The following is a 19,578-nucleotide window of genomic DNA, read 5'->3' as shown; positions in this document are numbered from 1 at the left end:
GTGGCTCTTGTCAATTTTTGTTGGTTTTCATCTAATGAACTTATTTCAGTCAGCTAGATCTTTCTTCTTCAAAGCAAAAAGATTTTATCTTCAAATACAAGAACTTTTCGAGGTTTTGATGGTTTTCAGCAAATGAACATATTTCAGCGAGCTGGGAGTTTTTTCTTTAATAGCGTAAGATTTTATCTTAAAATACAAGAACTTTTCGTGGTTCTTGTCAATTTTTGTTGGTTTTCATCCAATGAACTTATTTCAGTCAGCTAGATCTTTCTTCTTCAAAGCAAAAAGATTTTATCTTCAAATTCAAGAACTTTTCGTGGTTTTGATGGTTTTCAGCAAATGAACATATTTCAGCGAGCTGGAAGTTTTTTCCTTAATAGAGTAAGATTTTATCTTAAAATACAAGAACTTTTCGTGGTTCTTGTCAATTTTTGTTGGTTTTCATCTAATGAACTTATTTCAGTCAGCTAGATCTTTCTTCTTCAAAGCAAAAAGATTTTATCTTCAAATACAAGAACTTTTCGAGGTTTTGATGGTTTTCAGCAAATGAACATATTTCAGCGAGCTGGGAGTTTTTTCTTTAATAGCGTAAGATTTTATCTTAAAATACAAGAACTTTTCGTGGTTCTTGTCAATTTTTGTTGGTTTTCATCCAATGAACTTATTTCAGTCAGCTAGATCTTTCTTCTTCAAAGCAAAAAGATTTTATCTTCAAATTCAAGAACTTTTCGTGGTTTTGATGGTTTTCAGCAAATGAACATATTTCAGCGAGCTGGAAGTTTTTTCCTTAATAGAGTAAGATTTTATCTTAAAATACAAGAACTTTTCGTGGTTCTTGTCAATTTTTGTTGGTTTTCATCTAATGAACTTATTTCAGTCAGCTAGATCTTTCTTCTTCAAAGAAAAAAGATTTTATCTTCAAATACAAGAACTTTTCGTGGTTTTGATGGTTTTCAGCAAATGAACATATTTCAGCGAGCTGGAAGTTTTTTCCTTAATAGAGTAAGATATTATCTTAAAATACAAGAACTTTTCTTGTTCTTGTCAATTTTTGTTGGTTTTCATCTCATGAACTTATTTCAGTCAGCTGGATCTTTCTTCTTCAAAGAAAAAAGATTTTATCTTCAAATACAAGAACTTTTCGTGGTTTTGTTGGTTTTCAGCAAATGAACATATTTCAGCGAGCTGGGAGTTTTTTCTTTAATAGCGTAAGATTTTATCTTAAAATACAAGAACGTCTCGTGGTTCTTGTCAATTTTTGTTAGTTTTCATCTAATGAACTTATTTCAGTCAGCTAGATCTTTCTTCTTCAAAGCAAAAAGATTTTATCTTCAAATACAAGAACTTTTCGTGGTTTTGATGGTTTTCAGCAAATGAACATATTTCAGCGAGCTGGAAGTTTTTTCCTTAATAGAGTAAGATTTTATCTTAAAATACAAGAACTTTTCGTGGTTCTTGTCAATTTTTGTTGGTTTTCATCGAATGAACTTATTTCAGTCAGCTAGATCTTTCTTCTTCAAAGCAAAAAGATTTTATCTTCAAATACAAGAACTTTTCGTGGTTTTGATGGTTTTCAGCAAATGAACATATTTCAGCGAGCTGGGAGTTTTTTCTTTGATAGCGTAAGATTTTATCTTAAAATACAAGAACTTTTCGTGGTTCTTGTCAATTTTTGTTGGTTTTCATCCAATGAACTTATTTCAGTCAGCGAGATCTTTCTTCTTCAAAGCAAAAAGATTTTATCTTCAAATACAAGAACTTTTCGTGGTTTTGATGGTTTTCAGCAAATGAACATATTTCAGCGAGCTGGAAGTTTTTTCCTTAATAGAGTAAGATTTTATCTTAAAATACAAGAACTTTTCGTGGTTCTTGTCAATTTTTGTTGGTTTTCATCTAATGAACTTATTTCAGTCAGCTAGATCTTTCTTCTTCAAAGCAAAAAGATTTTATCTTCAAATACAAGAACTTTTCGTGGTTTTGATGGTTTTCAGCAAATGAACATATTTCAGCGAGCTGGAAGTTTTTTCCTGAATAGAGTAAGATTTTCTCTTAAAATACAAGAATTTTTCGTGGTTCTTGTCAATTTTTGTTGGTTTTCATCTAATGAACTTATTTCAGTCAGCTAGATCTTTCTTCTTCAAAGCAAAAAGATTTTATCTTCAAATACAAGAACTTTTCGTGGTTTTGATGGTTTTCAGCAAATGAACAGATTTCAGCGAGCTGGAAGTTTTTTCTTTAATAGCCTAAGATTTTATCTTAAAATACAAGAGCTTTTCGTGGTTCTTGTCAAATTTTGTTGGTTTTCATCCAATGAACTTATTTCAGTCAGCTAGATCTTTATTCTTCAAAGCAAAAAGATTTTATCTTCAAATACAAGAACTTTTCGTGGTTTTGATGGTTTTCAGCAAATGAACATATTTCAGCGAGCTGGAAGTTTTTTCCTTAATAGAGTAAGATTTTATCTTAAAATACAAGAACTTTTCGTGGTTCTTGTCAATTTTTGTTGGTTTTCATCGAATGAACTTATTTCAGTCAGCTAGATCTTTCTTCTTCAAAGCAAAAAGATTTTATCTTCAAATACAAGAAATTTTCGTGGTTTTGATGGTTTTCAGCAAATGAACATATTTCAGCGAGCTGGAAGTTTTTTCCTGAATAGAGTAAGATTTTCTCTTGAAATACAAGAACTTTTCGTGGTTCTTGTCAATTTTTGTTGGTTTTCATCTAATGAACTTATTTCAGTCAGCTAGATCTTTCTTCTTCAAAGCAAAAAGATTTTATCTTCAAATACAAGAACTTTTCGTGGTTTTGATGGTTTTCAGCAAATGAACAGATTTCAGCGAGCTGGAAGTTTTTTCTTTAATAGCCTAAGATTTTATCTTAAAATACAAGAACTTTTCGTGGTTCTTGTCAAATTTTGTTGGTTTTCATCTAATGAACTTATTTCAGTCAGCTAGATCTTTCTTCTTCAAAGCAAAAAGATTTTATCTTAAAATACAAGAACTTTTCGTGGTTCTTGTCAATTTTTGTTGGTTTTCATCTAATGAACTTATTTCAGTCAGCTCGATCTTTCTTCTTCAAAGCAAAAAGATTTTATCTTCAAATACAAGAACTTTTCGTGGTTTTGATGGTTTTCAGCAAATGAACATATTTCAGCGAGCTGGAAGTTTTTTCCTTCATAGAGTAAGATTTTATCTTAAAATACAAGAACTTTTCGTGGTTCTTGTCAATTTTTGTTGGTTTTCGTCTAATGAACTTATTTCAGTCAGCTAGATCTTTCTTCTTCAAAGCAAAAAGATTTTATCTTCAAATTCAAGAACTTTTCGTGGTTTTGATGGTTTTCAGCAAATGAACATATTTCAGCGAGCTGCAAGTTTTTTCCTTAATAGAGTAAGATTTTATCTTAAAATACAAGAACTTTTCATGGTTCTTGTCAATTTTTGTTGGTTTTCATCTAATGAACTTATTTCAGTCAGCTGGATCTTTCTTCTTCAAAGCAAAAAGATTTTATCTTCAAATACAAGAACTTTTCGTGGTTTTGTTGGTTTTCAGCAAATGAACATATTTCAGCGAGCTGGGAGTTTTTTCTTTAATAGCGTAAGATTTTATCTTAAAATACAAGAACTTTTCGTGGTTCTTGTCAATTTTTGTTGGTTTTCATCTAATGAACTTATTTCAGTCAGCTAGATCTTTCTTCTTCAAAGCAAAAAGATTTTATCTTCAAATATAAGAACTTTTCGTGGTTTTGATGGTTTTCAGCAAATGAACATATTTCAGCGAGCTGGAAGTTTTTTCCTTAATAGAGTAAGATTTTATCTTAAAATACAAGAACTTTTCGTGGTTCTTGTCAATTTTTGTTGGTTTTCATCGAATGAACTTATTTCAGTCAGCTGGATCTTTCTTCTTCAAAGAAAAAAGATTTTATCTTCAAATACAAGAACTTTTCGTGGTTTTGTTGGTTTTCAGCAAATGAACATATTTCAGCGAGCTGGGAGTTTTTTCTTTAATAGCGTAAGATTTTATCTTAAAATACAAGAACTTTTCGTGGTTCTTGTCAATTTTTGTTGGTTTTCATCTAATGAACTTATTTCAGTCAGCTAGATCTTTCTTCTTCAAAGCAAAAAGATTTTATCTTCAAATACAAGAACTTTTTGTGGTTTTGATGGTTTTCAGTAAATGAACAGATTTCAGCGAGCTGGATGTTTTTTCTTTAATAGCCTAAGATTTTATCTTAAAATACAAGAACTTTTCGTGGTTCTTGTCAAATTTTGTTGGTTTTCATCTAATGAACTTATTTCAGTCAGCTAGATCTTTCTTCTTCAAAGCAAAAAGATTTTATCTTCAAATACAAGAACTTTTCGTGGTTTTGATGGTTTTCAGCAAATGAACATATTTCAGCGAGCTGGAAGTTTTTTCCTTAATAGAGTAAGATTTTATCTTAAAATACAAGAACTTTTCGTGGTTCTTGTCAATTTTTGTTGGTTTTCATCTAATGAACTTATTTCAGTCAGCTCGATCTTTCTTCTTCAAAGCAAAAAGATTTTATCTTCAAATACAAGAACTTTTCGTGGTTTTGATGGTTTTCAGCAAATGAACATATTTCAGCGAGCTGGAAGTTTTTTCCTTAATAGAGTAAGATTTTATCTTAAAATACAAGAACTTTTCGTGGTTCTTGTCAATTTTTGTTGGTTTTCATCTAATGAACTTATTTCAGTCAGCTAGATCTTTCTTCTTCAAAGCAAAAAGATTTTATCTTCAAATTCAAGAACTTTTCGTGGTTTTGATGGTTTTCAGCAAATGAACATATTTCAGCGAGCTGGGAGTTTTTTCTTTAATAGCGTAAGATTTTATCTTAAAATACAAGAACTTTTCGTGGTTCTTGTCAATTTTTGTTGGTTTTCATCTAATGAACTTATTTCAGTCAGCTAGATCTTTCTTCTTCAAAGAAAAAAGATTTTATCTTCAAATACAAGAACTTTTCGTGGTTTTGTTGGTTTTCAGCAAATGAACATATTTCAGCGAGCTGGGAGTTTTTTCTTTAATAGCGTAAGATTTTATCTTAAAATACAAGAACTTTTCGTGGTTCTTGTCAATTTTTGTTGGTTTTCATCTAATGAACTTATTTCAGTCAGCTGGATCTTTCTTCTTCAAAGCAAAAAGATTTTATCTTCAAATACAAGAACTTTTCGTGGTTTTGTTGGTTTTCAGCAAATGAACATATTTCAGCGAGCTGGGAGTTTTTTCTTTAATAGCGTACGATTTTATCTTAAAATACAAGAACTTTTCGTGGTTCTTGTCAATTTTTGTTGGTTTTCATCTAATGAACTTATTTCAGTCAGCTGGATCTTTCTTCTTCAAAGCAAAAAGATTTTATCTACAAATATAAGAACTTTTCGTGGTTTTGATGGTTTTCAGCAAATGAACATATTTCAGCGAGCTGGAAGTTTTTTCCTTAATAGAGTAAGATTTTATCTTAAAATACAAGAACTTTTCGTGGTTCTTGTCAATTTTTGTTGGTTTTCATCGAATGAACTTATTTCAGTCAGCTAGATCTTTCTTCTTCAAAGCAAAAAGATTTTATCTTCAAATACAAGAACTTTTCGTGGTTTTGATGGTTTTCAGCAAATGAACATATTTCAGCGAGCTGGAAGTTTTTTCCTGAATAGAGTAAGATTTTATCTTAAAATACAAGAACTTTTCGTGGTTCTTGTCAATTTTTGTTGGTTTTCATCTAATGAACTTATTTCAGTCAGCTAGATCTTTCTTCTTCAAAGCAAAAAGATTTTATCTTCAAATACAAGAACTTTTTGTGGTTTTGATGGTTTTCAGCAAATGAACAGATTTCAGCGAGCTGGATGTTTTTTCTTTAATAGCCTAAGATTTTATCTTAAAATACAAGAACTTTTCGTGGTTCTTGTCAAATTTTGTTGGTTTTCATCCAATGAACTTATTTCAGTCAGCTAGATCTTTCTTCTTCAAAGCAAAAAGATTTTATCTTCAAATACAAGAACTTTTCGTGGTTTTGATGGTTTTCAGCAAATGAACATATTTCAGCGAGCTGGAAGTTTTTTCCTTAATAGAGTAAGATTTTATCTTAAAATACAAGAACTTTTCGTGGTTCTTGTCAATTTTTGTTGGTTTTCATCTAATGAACTTATTTCAGTCAGCTCGATCTTTCTTCTTCAAAGCAAAAAGATTTTATCTTCAAATACAAGAACTTTTCGTGGTTTTGATGATTTTCAGCAAATGAACATATTTCAGCGAGCTGGAAGTTTTTTCCTTAATAGAGTAAGATTTTATCTTAAAATACAAGAACTTTTCGTGGTTCTTGTCAATTTTTGTTGGTTTTCATCTAATGAACTTATTTCAGTCAGCTAGATCTTTCTTCTTCAAAGAAAAAAGATTTTATCTTCAAATACAAGAACTTTTCGTGGTTTTGATGGTTTTCAGCAAATGAACATATTTCAGCGAGCTGGAAGTTTTTTCCTTAATAGAGTAAGATTTTATCTTAAAATACAAGAACTTTTCGTGGTTCTTGTCAATTTTTGTTGGTTTTCATCGAATGAACTTATTTCAGTCAGCTCGATCTTTCTTCTTCAAAGCAAAAAGATTTTATCTTCAAATACAAGAACTTTTCGTGGTTTTGTTGGTTTTCAGCAAATGAACATATTTCAGCGAGCTGGGAGTTTTTTCTTTAATAGCGTAAGATTTTATCTTAAAATACAAGAACTTTTCGTGGTTCTTGTCAATTTTTGTTGGTTTTCATCCAATGAACTTATTTCAGTCAGCGAGATCTTTCTTCTTCAAAGCAAAAAGATTTTATCTTCAAATACAAGAACTTTTCGTGGTTTTGATGGTTTTCAGCAAATGAACATATTTCAGTGAGCTGGAAGTTTTTTCCTTAATAGAGTAAGATTTTATCTTAAAATACAAGAACTTTTCGTGGTTCTTGTCAATTTTTGTTGGTTTTCATCTAATGAACTTATTTCAGTCAGCTCGATCTTTCTTCTTCAAAGCAAAAAGATTTTATCTTCAAATACAAGAACTTTTCGTGGTTTTGATGGTTTTCAGCAAATGAACATATTTCAGCGAGCTGGAAGTTTTTTCCTGAATAGAGTAAGATTTTCTCTTAAAATACAAGAACTTTTCGTGGTTCTTGTCAATTTTTGTTGGTTTTCATCCAATGAACTTATTTCAGTCAGCTAGATCTTTCTTCTTCAAAGCAAAAAGATTTTATCTTCAAATACAAGAACTTTTCGTGGTTTTGATGGTTTTCAGCAAATGAACAGATTTCAGCGAGCTGGAAGTTTTTTCTTTAATAGCCTAAGATTTTATCTTAAAATACAAGAACTTTTCGTGGTTCTTGTCAAATTTTGTTGGTTTTCATCTAATGAACTTATTTCAGTCAGCTAGATCTTTCTTCTTCAAAGCAAAAAGATTTTATCTTCAAATACAAGAACTTTTCGTGGTTTTGATGGTTTTCAGCAAATGAACATATTTCAGCGAGCTGGAAGTTTTTTCCTTAATAGAGTAAGATTTTATCTTAAAATACAAGAACTTTTCGTGGTTCTTGTCAATTTTTGTTGGTTTTCATCAAATGAACTTATTTCAGTCAGCTAGATCTTTCTTCTTCAAAGCAAAAAGATTTTATCTTCAAATTCAAGAACTTTTCGTGGTTTTGATGGTTTTCAGCAAATGAACATATTTCAGCGAGCTGCAAGTTTTTTCCTTAATAGAGTAAGATTTTATCTTAAAATGCAAGAACTTTTCATGGTTCTTGTCAATTTTTGTTGGTTTTCATCTAATGAACTTATTTCAGTCAGCTAGATCTTTCTTCTTCAAAGAAAAAAATTTTTATCTTCAAATACAAGAACTTTTCGTGGTTTTGTTGGTTTTCAGCAAATGAACATATTTCAGCGAGCTGGGAGTTTTTTCTTTAATAGCGTAAGATTTTATCTTAAAATACAAGAACTTTTCGTGGTTCTTGTCAATTTTTGTTGGTTTTCATCTAATGAACTTATTTCCGTCAGCTAGATCTTTCTTCTTCAAAGCAAAAAGATTTTATCTTCAAATACAAGAACTTTTCGTGGTTTTGATGGTTTTCAGCAAATGAACATATTTCAGCGAGCTGGAAGTTTTTTCCTTAATAGAGTAAGATTTTATCTTAAAATACAAGAACTTTTCGTGGTTCTTGTCAATTTTTGTTGGTTTTCATCGAATGAACTTATTTCAGTCAGCTAGATCTTTCTTCTTCAAAGCAAAAAGATTTTATCTTCAAATACAAGAACTTTTCGTGGTTTTGATGGTTTTCAGCAAATGAACATATTTCAGCGAGCTGGAAGTTTTTTCCTGAATGGAGCAAGATTTTATCTTAAAATACAAGAACTTTTCGTGGTTCTTGTCAATTTTTGTTGGTTTTCATCTAATGAACTTATTTCAGTCAGCTAGATCTTTCTTCTTCAAAGCAAAAAGATTTTATCTTCAAATACAAGAACTTTTCGTGGTTTTGATGGTTTTCAGCAAATGAACAGATTTCAGCGAGCTGGAAGTTTTTTCTTTAATAGCCGAAGATTTTATCTTAAAATACAGGAACTTTTCGTGGTTCTTGTCAATTTTTGTTGGTTTTCATCTAATGAACTTATTTCAGTCAGCTCGATCTTTCTTCTTCAAAGCAAAAAGATTTTATCTTCAAATACAAGAACTTTTCGTGGTTTTGATGGTTTTCAGCAAATGAACATATTTCAGCGAGCTGGAAGTTTTTTCCTTAATAGAGTAAGATTTTATCTTAAAATACAAGAACTTTTCGTGGTTCTTGTCAATTGTTGTTGGTTTTCATCTAATGAACTTATTTCAGTCAGCTGGATCTTTCTTCTTCAAAGCAAAAAGATTTTATCTTCAAATACAAGAACTTTTCGTGGTTTTGATGGTTTTCAGCAAATGAACATATTTCAGAGAGCTGGAAGTTTTTTCCTTAATAGAGTAAGATTTTATCTTAAAATACAAGAACTTTTCGTGGTTCTTGTCAATTTTTGTTGGTTTTCATCTAATGAACTTATTTCAGTCCACTAGATCTTTCTTCTTCAAAGAAAAAAGATTTTATCTTCAAATACAAGAACTTTTCGTGGTTTTGTTGGTTTTCAGCAAATGAACATATTTCAGCGAGCTGGGAGTTTTTTCTTCAATAGCGTAAGATTTTATCTTAAAATACAAGAACTTTTCGTGGTTCTTGTCAATTTTTGTTGGTTTTCATCTAATGAACTTATTTCAGTCAGCTAGATCTTTCTTCTTCAAAGCAAAAAGATTTTATCTTCAAATACAAGAACTTTTCGTGGTTTTGATGGTTTTCAGCAAATGAACATATTTCAGAGAGCTGGAAGTTTTTTCCTTAATAGAGTAAGATTTTATCTTAAAATACAAGAACTTTTCGTGGTTCTTGTCAATTTTTGTTGGTTTTCATCTAATGAACTTATTTCAGTCCGCGAGATCTTTCTTCTTCAAAGAAAAAAGATTTTATCTTCAAATACAAGAACTTTTCGTGGTTTTGATGGTTTTCAGCAAATGAACAGATTTCAGCGAGCTGGAAGTTTTTTCTTTAATAGCCTAAGATTTATCTTAAAATACAAGAACTTTTCGTGGTTCTTGTCAATTTTTGTTGGTTTTCATCTAATGAACTTATTTCAGTCAGCTAGATCTTTCTTCTTCAAAGCAAAAAGATTTTATCTTCAAATACAAGAACTTTTGGTGGTTTTGTTGGTGTTCAGCAAATGAACAGATTTCAGCGAGCTGGAAGTTTTTTCCTTAATAGAGTAAGATTTTATCATAAAATACAAGAACTTTTCGTGGTTCTTGTCAATTTTTGTTGGTTTTCATCTAATGAACTTATTTCAGTCAGCTAGATCTTTCTTCTTCAAAGCAAAAAGATTTTATCTTCAAATACAAGAACTTTTCGTGGTTTTGATGGTTTTCAGCAAATGAACATATTTCAGCGAGCTGGAAGTTTTTTCCTTAATAGAGTAAGATTTTATCTTAAAATACAAGAACTTTTCGTGGTTCTTGTCAATTTTTGTTGGTTTTCATCTAATGAACTTATTTCAGTCAGCTAGATCTTTCTTCTTCAAAGCAAAAAGATTTTATCTTCAAATTCAAGAACTTTTCGTGGTTTTGATGTTTTTCAGCAAATGAACATATTTCAGCGAGCTGCAAGTTTTTTCCTTAATAGAGTAAGATTTTATCTTGAAATACAAGAACTTTTCGTGGTTCTTGTCAATTTTTGTTGGTTTTCATCTAATGAACTTATTTCAGTCAGCTAGATCTTTCTTCTTCAAAGAAAAAAGATTTTATCTTCAAATACAAGAACTTTTCGTGGTTTTGTTGGTTTTCAGCAAATGAACATATTTCAGCGAGCTGGGAGTTTTTTCTTTAATAGCGTAAGATTTTATCTTAAAATACAAGAACTTTTCGTGGTTCTTGTCAATTTTTGTTGGTTTTCATCTAATGAACTTATTTCAGTCAGCGAGATCTTTCTTCTTCAAAGCAAAAAGATTTTATCTTCAAATTCAAGAACTTTTCGTGGTTTTGATGGCTTTCAGCAAATGAACATATTTCAGCGAGCTGCAAGTTTTTTTCTTAATAGAGTAAGTTTTTATCTTAAAATACAAGAACTTTTCGTGGTTCTTGTCAATTTTTGTTGGTTTTCATCTAATGAACTTATTTCAGTCAGCTAGATCTTTCTTCTTCAAAGAAAAAAGATTTTATCTTCAAATACAAGAACTTTTCGTGGTTTTGTTGGTTTTCAGCAAATGAACATATTTCAGCGAGCTGGGACTTTTTTCTTTAATAACGTAAGATTTTATCTTAAAATACAAGAACTTTTCGTGGTTTTTGTCAATTTTTGTTGGTTTTCATCCAATGAACTTATTTCAGTCAGCTAGATCTTTCTTCTTCAAAGCAAAAATATTTTATCTTCAAATACAAGAACTTTTGGTGGTTTTGTTGGTGTTCAGCAAATGAACAGATTTCAGCGAGCTGGAAGTTTTCTCCTTAATGGAGTAAGATTTTATCTTCAAATACAAGAACTTTTCGTGGTTTTGATGGTTTTCAGCAAATGAACATATTTCAGCGAGCTGGAAGTTTTTTCCTGAATAGAGTAAGATTTTATCTTAAAATACAAGAACTTTTCGTGGTTCTTGTCAATTTTTGTTGGTTTTCATCTAATGAACTTATTTCAGTCAGCTAGATCTTTCTTCTTCAAAGCAAAAAGATTTTATCTTCAAATACAAGAACTTTTTGTGGTTTTGATGGTTTTCAGCAAATGAACAGATTTCAGCGAGCTGGATGTTTTTTCTTTAATAGCCTAAGATTTTATCTTAAAATACAAGAACTTTTCGTGGTTCTTGTCAAATTTTGTTGGTTTTCATCCAATGAACTTATTTCAGTCAGCTAGATCTTTCTTCTTCAAAGCAAAAAGATTTTATCTTCAAATACAAGAACTTTTCGTGGTTTTGATGGTTTTCAGCAAATGAACATATTTCAGCGAGCTGGAAGTTTTTTCCTTAATAGAGTAAGATTTTATCTTAAAATACAAGAACTTTTCGTGGTTCTTGTCAATTTTTGTTGGTTTTCATCTAATGAACTTATTTCAGTCAGCTCGATCTTTCTTCTTCAAAGCAAAAAGATTTTATCTTCAAATACAAGAACTTTTCGTGGTTTTGATGATTTTCAGCAAATGAACATATTTCAGCGAGCTGGAAGTTTTTTCCTTAATAGAGTAAGATTTTATCTTAAAATACAAGAACTTTTCGTGGTTCTTGTCAATTTTTGTTGGTTTTCATCTAATGAACTTATTTCAGTCAGCTAGATCTTTCTTCTTCAAAGAAAAAAGATTTTATCTTCAAATACAAGAACTTTTCGTGGTTTTGATGGTTTTCAGCAAATGAACATATTTCAGCGAGCTGGAAGTTTTTTCCTTAATAGAGTAAGATTTTATCTTAAAATACAAGAACTTTTCGTGGTTCTTGTCAATTTTTGTTGGTTTTCATCGAATGAACTTATTTCAGTCAGCTCGATCTTTCTTCTTCAAAGCAAAAAGATTTTATCTTCAAATACAAGAACTTTTCGTGGTTTTGTTGGTTTTCAGCAAATGAACATATTTCAGCGAGCTGGGAGTTTTTTCTTTAATAGCGTAAGATTTTATCTTAAAATACAAGAACTTTTCGTGGTTCTTGTCAATTTTTGTTGGTTTTCATCCAATGAACTTATTTCAGTCAGCGAGATCTTTCTTCTTCAAAGCAAAAAGATTTTATCTTCAAATACAAGAACTTTTCGTGGTTTTGATGGTTTTCAGCAAATGAACATATTTCAGTGAGCTGGAAGTTTTTTCCTTAATAGAGTAAGATTTTATCTTAAAATACAAGAACTTTTCGTGGTTCTTGTCAATTTTTGTTGGTTTTCATCTAATGAACTTATTTCAGTCAGCTCGATCTTTCTTCTTCAAAGCAAAAAGATTTTATCTTCAAATACAAGAACTTTTTGTGGTTTTGATGGTTTTCAGCAAATGAACATATTTCAGCGAGCTGGAAGTTTTTTCCTGAATAGAGTAAGATTTTCTCTTAAAATACAAGAACTTTTCGTGGTTCTTGTCAATTTTTGTTGGTTTTCATCCAATGAACTTATTTCAGTCAGCTAGATCTTTCTTCTTCAAAGCAAAAAGATTTTATCTTCAAATACAAGAACTTTTCGTGGTTTTGATGGTTTTCAGCAAATGAACAGATTTCAGCGAGCTGGAAGTTTTTTCTTTAATAGCCTAAGATTTTATCTTAAAATACAAGAACTTTTCGTGGTTCTTGTCAAATTTTGTTGGTTTTCATCTAATGAACTTATTTCAGTCAGCTAGATCTTTCTTCTTCAAAGCAAAAAGATTTTATCTTCAAATACAAGAACTTTTCGTGGTTTTGATGGTTTTCAGCAAATGAACATATTTCAGCGAGCTGGAAGTTTTTTCCTTAATAGAGTAAGATTTTATCTTAAAATACAAGAACTTTTCGTGGTTCTTGTCAATTTTTGTTGGTTTTCATCTAATGAACTTATTTCAGTCAGCTAGATCTTTCTTCTTCAAAGCAAAAAGATTTTATCTTCAAATTCAAGAACTTTTCGTGGTTTTGATGGTTTTCAGCAAATGAACATATTTCAGCGAGCTGCAAGTTTTTTCCTCAATAGAGTAAGATTTTATCTTAAAATGCAAGAACTTTTCATGGTTCTTGTCAATTTTTGTTGGTTTTCATCTAATGAACTTATTTCAGTCAGCTAGATCTTTCTTCTTCAAAGAAAAAAATTTTTATCTTCAAATACAAGAACTTTTCGTGGTTTTGTTGGTTTTCAGCAAATGAACATATTTCAGCGAGCTGGGAGTTTTTTCTTTAATAGCGTAAGATTTTATCTTAAAATACAAGAACTTTTCGTGGTTCTTGTCAATTTTTGTTGGTTTTCATCTAATGAACTTATTTCAGTCAGCTAGATCTTTCTTCTTCAAAGCAAAAAGATTTTATCTTCAAATACAAGAACTTTTCGTGGTTTTGATGGTTTTCAGCAAATGAACATATTTCAGCGAGCTGGAAGTTTTTTCCTTAATAGAGTAAGATTTTATCTTAAAATACAAGAACTTTTCGTGGTTCTTGTCAATTTTTGTTGGTTTTCATCGAATGAACTTATTTCAGTCAGCTAGATCTTTCTTCTTCAAAGCAAAAAGATTTTATCTTCAAATACAAGAACTTTTCGTGGTTTTGATGGTTTTCAGCAAATGAACATATTTCAGCGAGCTGGAAGTTTTTTCCTGAATGGAGCAAGATTTTATCTTCAAATACAAGAACTTTTCGTGGTTCTTGTCAATTTTTGTTGGTTTTCATCTAATGAACTTATTTCAGTCAGCTAGATCTTTCTTCTTCAAAGCAAAAAGATTTTATCTTCAAATACAAGAACTTTTCGTGGTTTTGATGGTTTTCAGCAAATGAACAGATTTCAGCGAGCTGGAAGTTTTTTCTTTAATAGCCGAAGATTTTATCTTAAAATACAGGAACTTTTCGTGGTTCTTGTCAATTTTTGTTGGTTTTCATCTAATGAACTTATTTCAGTCAGCTCGATCTTTCTTCTTCAAAGCAAAAAGATTTTATCTTCAAATACAAGAACTTTTCGTGGTTTTGATGGTTTTCAGCAAATGAACATATTTCAGCGAGCTGGAAGTTTTTTCCTTAATAGAGTAAGATTTTATCTTAAAATACAAGAACTTTTCGTGGTTCTTGTCAATTGTTGTTGGTTTTCATCTAATGAACTTATTTCAGTCAGCTGGATCTTTCTTCTTCAAAGCAAAAAGATTTTATCTTCAAATACAAGAACTTTTCGTGGTTTTGATGGTTTTCAGCAAATGAACATATTTCAGAGAGCTGGAAGTTTTTTCCTTAATAGAGTAAGATTTTATCTTAAAATACAAGAACTTTTCGTGGTTCTTGTCAATTTTTGTTGGTTTTCATCTCATGAACTTATTTCAGTCCACTAGATCTTTCTTCTTCAAAGAAAAAAGATTTTATCTTCAAATACAAGAACTTTTCGTGGTTTTGTTGGTTTTCAGCAAATGAACATATTTCAGCGAGCTGGGAGTTTTTTCTTTAATAGCGTAAGATTTTATCTTAAAATACAAGAACTTTTCGTGGTTCTTGTCAATTTTTTTTGGTTTTCATCTAATGAACTTATTTCAGTCAGCTGGATCTTTCTTCTTCAAAGCAAAAAGATTTTATCTTCAAATACAAGAACTTTTCGTGGTTTTGATGGTTTTCAGCAAATGAACATATTTCAGAGAGCTGGAAGTTTTTTCCTTAATAGAGTAAGATTTTATCTTAAAATACAAGAACTTTTCGTGGTTTTGTCAATTTTTGTTGGTTTTCATCTAATGAACTTATTTCAGTCAGCTCGATCTTTCTTCTTCAAAGCAAAAAGATTTTATCTTCAAATACAAGAACTTTTCGTGGTTTTGATGTTTTTCAGCAAATGAACATATTTCAGCGAGCTGGAAGTTTTTTCCTTAATAGAGTAAGATTTTATCTTAAAATACAAGAACTTTTCGTGGTTCTTGTCAATTTTTGTTGGTTTTCATCTAATGAACTTATTTCAGTCAGCTAGATCTTTCTTCTTCAAAGCAAAAAGATTTTATCTTCAAATACAAGAACTTTTCGTGGTTTTGATGGTTTTCAGCAAATGAACATATTTCAGAGAGCTGGAAGTTTTTTCCTTAATAGAGTAAGATTTTATCTTAAAATACAAGAACTTTTCGTGGTTCTTGTCAATTTTTGTTGGTTTTCATCTCATGAACTTATTTCAGTCCGCTCGATCTTTCTTCTTCAAAGAAAAAAGATTTTATCTTCAAATACAAGAACTTTTCGTGGTTTTGATGGTTTTCAGCAAATGAACAGATTTCAGCGAACTGGAAGTTTTTTCTTTAATAGCCTAAGATTTATCTTAAAATACAAGAACTTTTCGTGGTTCTTGTCAATTTTTGTTGGTTTTCATCTAATGAACTTATTTCAGTCAGCTAGATCTTTCTTCTTCAAAGCAAAAAGATTTTATCTTCAAATACAAGAACTTTTGGTGGTTTTGTTGGTGTTCAGCAAATGAACAGATTTCAGCGAGCTGGAAGTTTTTTCCTTAATAGAGTAAGATTTTATCATAAAATACAAGAACTTTTCGTGGTTCTTGTCAATTTTTGTTGGTTTTCATCTAATGAACTTATTTCAGTCAGCTAGATCTTTCTTCTTCAAAGCAAAAAGATTTTATCTTCAAATACAAGAACTTTTCGTGGTTTTGATGGTTTTCAGCAAATGAACATATTTCAGCGAGCTGGAAGTTTTTTCCTTAATAGAGTAAGATTTTATCTTAAAATACAAGAACTTTTCGTGGTTCTTGTCAATTTTTGTTGGTTTTCATCTAATGAACTTATTTCAGTCAGCTAGATCTTTCTTCTTCAAAGCAAAAAGATTTTATCTTCAAATTCAAGAACTTTTCGTGGTTTTGATGTTTTTCAGCAAATGAACATATTTCAGCGAGCTGCAAGTTTTTTCCTTAATAGAGTAAGATTTTATCTTAAAATACAAGAACTTTTCGTGGTTCTTGTCAATTTTTGTTGGTTTTCATCTAATGAACTTATTTCAGTCAGCTAGATCTTTCTTCTTCAAAGAAAAAAGATTTTATCTTCAAATACAAGAACTTTTCGTGGTTTTGTTGGTTTTCAGCAAATGAACATATTTCAGCGAGCTGGGAGTTTTTTCTTTAATAGCGTAAGATTTTATCTTAAAATACAAGAACTTTTCGTGGTTCTTGTCAATTTTTGTTGGTTTTCATCTAATGAACTTATTTCAGTCAGCGAGATCTTTCTTCTTCAAAGCAAAAAGATTTTATCTTCAAATTCAAGAACTTTTCGTGGTTTTGATGGCTTTCAGCAAATGAACATATTTCAGCGAGCTGCAAGTTTTTTGCTTAATAGAGTAAGATTTTATCTTAAAATACAAGAACTTTTCGTGGTTCTTGTCAATTTTTGTTGGTTTTCATCTAATGAACTTATTTCAGTCAGCTAGATCTTTCTTCTTCAAAGAAAAAAGATTTTATCTTCAAATACAAGAACTTTTCGTGGTTTTGTTGGTTTTCAGCAAATGAACATATTTCAGCGAGCTGGGACTTTTTTCTTTAATAGCGTAAGATTTTATCTTAAAATACAAGAACTTTTCGTGGTTTTTGTCAATTTTTGTTGGTTTTCATCCAATGAACTTATTTCAGTCAGCTAGATCTTTCTTCTTCAAAGCAAAAATATTTTATCTTCAAATACAAGAACTTTTGGTGGTTTTGTTGGTGTTCAGCAAATGAACAGATTTCAGCGAGCTGGAAGTTTTCTCCTTAATGGAGTAAGATTTTATCTTCAAATACAAGAACTTTTCGTGGTTTTGATGGTTTTCAGCAAATGAACATATTTCAGCGAGCTGGAAGTTTTTTCCTTAATAGAGTAAGATTTTATCTTAAAATACAAGAACTTTTCGTGGTTCTTGTCAATTTTTGTTGGTTTTCATCGAATGAACTTATTTCAGTCAGCTAGATCTTTCTTCTTCAAAGCAAAAAGATTTTATCTTCAAATACAAGAACTTTTCGTGGTTTTGATGGTTTTCAGCAAATGAACATATTTCAGCGAGCTGGAAGTTTTTTCCTGAATAGAGCAAGATTTTATCTTAAAATACAAGAACTTTTCGTGGTTCTTGTCAATTTTTGTTGGTTTTCATCTAATGAACTTATTTCAGTCAGCTAGATCTTTCTTCTTCAAAGCAAAAAGATTTTATCTTCAAATACAAGAACTTTTCGTGGTTTTGATGGTTTTCAGCAAATGAACAGATTTCAGCGAGCTGGAAGTTTTTTCTTTAATAGCCGAAGATTTTATCTTAAAATACAGGAACTTTTCGTGGTTCTTGTCAATTTTTGTTGGTTTTCATCTAATGAACTTATTTCAGTCAGCGAGATCTTTCTTCTTCAAAGCAAAAAGATTTTATCTTCAAATACAAGAACTTTTCGTGGTTTTGATGGTTTTCAGCAAATGAACATATTTCAGCGAGCTGGAAGTTTTTTCCTCAATAGAGTAAGATTTTATCTTAAAATACAAGAACTTTTCGTGGTTTTGTCAATTTTTGTTGGTTTTCATCTAATGAACTTATTTCAGTCAGCTCGATCTTTCTTCTTCAAAGCAAAAAGATTTTATCTTCAAATACAAGAACTTTTCGTGGTTTTGATGGTTTTCAGCAAATGAACATATTTCAGCGAGCTGGAAGTTTTTTCCTTAATAGAGTAAGATTTTATCTTAAAATACAAGAACTTTTCGTGGTTCTTGTCAATTTTTGTTGGTTTTCATCTAATGAACTTATTTCAGTCAGCTAGATCTTTCTTCTTCAAAGCAAAAAGATTTTACCTTCAAATACAAGAACTTTTCGTGGTTTTGATGGTTTTCAGCAAATGAACATATTTCAGAGAGCTGGAAGTTTTTTCCTTAATAGAGTAAGATTTTATCTTAAAATACAAGAACTTTTCGTGGTTCTTGTCAATTTTTGTTGGTTTTCATCTAATGAACTTATTTCAGTCCGCTAGATCTTTCTTCTTCAAAGAAAAAAGATTTTATCTTCAAATACAAGAACTTTTTGTGGTTTTGATGGTTTTCAGCAAATGAACATATTTCAGCGAGCTGGAAGTTTTTTCCTGAATAGAGTAAGATTTTCTCTTAAAATACAAGAACTTTTCGTGGTTCTTGTCAATTTTTGTTGGTTTTCATCCAATGAACTTATTTCAGTCAGCTAGATCTTTCTTCTTCAAAGCAAAAAGATTTTATCTTCAAATACAAGAACTTTTCGTGGTTTTGATGGTTTTCAGCAAATGAACAGATTTCAGCGAGCTGGAAGTTTTTTCTTTAATAGCCTAAGATTTTATCTTAAAATACAAGAACTTTTCGTGGTTCTTGTCAAATTTTGTTGGTTTTCATCTAATGAACTTATTTCAGTCAGCTAGATCTTTCTTCTTCAAAGCAAAAAGATTTTATCTTCAAATACAAGAACTTTTCGTGGTTTTGATGGTTTTCAGCAAATGAACATATTTCAGCGAGCTGGAAGTTTTTTCCTTAATAGAGTAAGATTTTATCTTAAAATACAAGAACTTTTCGTGGTTCTTGTCAATTTTTGTTGGTTTTCATCTCATGAACTTATTTCAGTCAGCTAGATCTTTCTTCTTCAAAGCAAAAAGATTTTATCTTCAAATTCAAGAACTTTTCGTGGTTTTGATGGTTTTCAGCAAATGAACATATTTCAGCGAGCTGCAAGTTTTTTCCTTAATAGAGTAAGATTTTATCTTAAAATGCAAGAACTTTTCATGGTTCTTGTCAATTTTTGTTGGTTTTCATCTAATGAACTTATTTCAGTCAGCTAGATCTTTCTTCTTCAAAGAAAAAAATTTTTATCTTCAAATACAAGAACTTTTCGTGGTTTTGTTGGTTTTCAGCAAATGAACATATTTCAGCGAGCTGGGAGTTTTTTCTTTAATAGCGTAAGATTTTATCTTAAAATACAAGAACTTTTCGTGGTTCTTGTCAATTTTTGTTGGTTTTCATCTGATGAACTTATTTCAGTCAGCTAGATCTTTCTTCTTCAAAGCAAAAAGATTTTATCTTCAAATACAAGAACTTTTCGTGGTTTTGATGGTTTTCAGCAAATGAACATATTTCAGCGAGCTGGAAGTTTTTTCCTTAATAGAGTAAGATTTTATCTTAAAATACAAGAACTTTTCGTGGTTCTTGTCAATTTTTGTTGGTTTTCATCGAATGAACTTATTTCAGTCAGCTAGATCTTTCTTCTTCAAAGCAAAAAGATTTTATCTTCAAATACAAGAACTTTTCGTGGTTTTGATGGTTTTCAGCAAATGAACATATTTCAGCGAGCTGGAAGTTTTTTCCTGAATGGAGCAAGATTTTATCTTCAAATACAAGAACTTTTCGTGGTTCTTGTCAATTTTTGTTGGTTT

Source organism: Heptranchias perlo, unplaced genomic scaffold, assembly GCF_035084215.1.
Source record: "Heptranchias perlo isolate sHepPer1 unplaced genomic scaffold, sHepPer1.hap1 HAP1_SCAFFOLD_89, whole genome shotgun sequence".
NCBI lineage: Eukaryota > Metazoa > Chordata > Chondrichthyes > Hexanchiformes > Hexanchidae > Heptranchias > Heptranchias perlo.
This window is presented reverse-complemented; position numbering follows the sequence as displayed.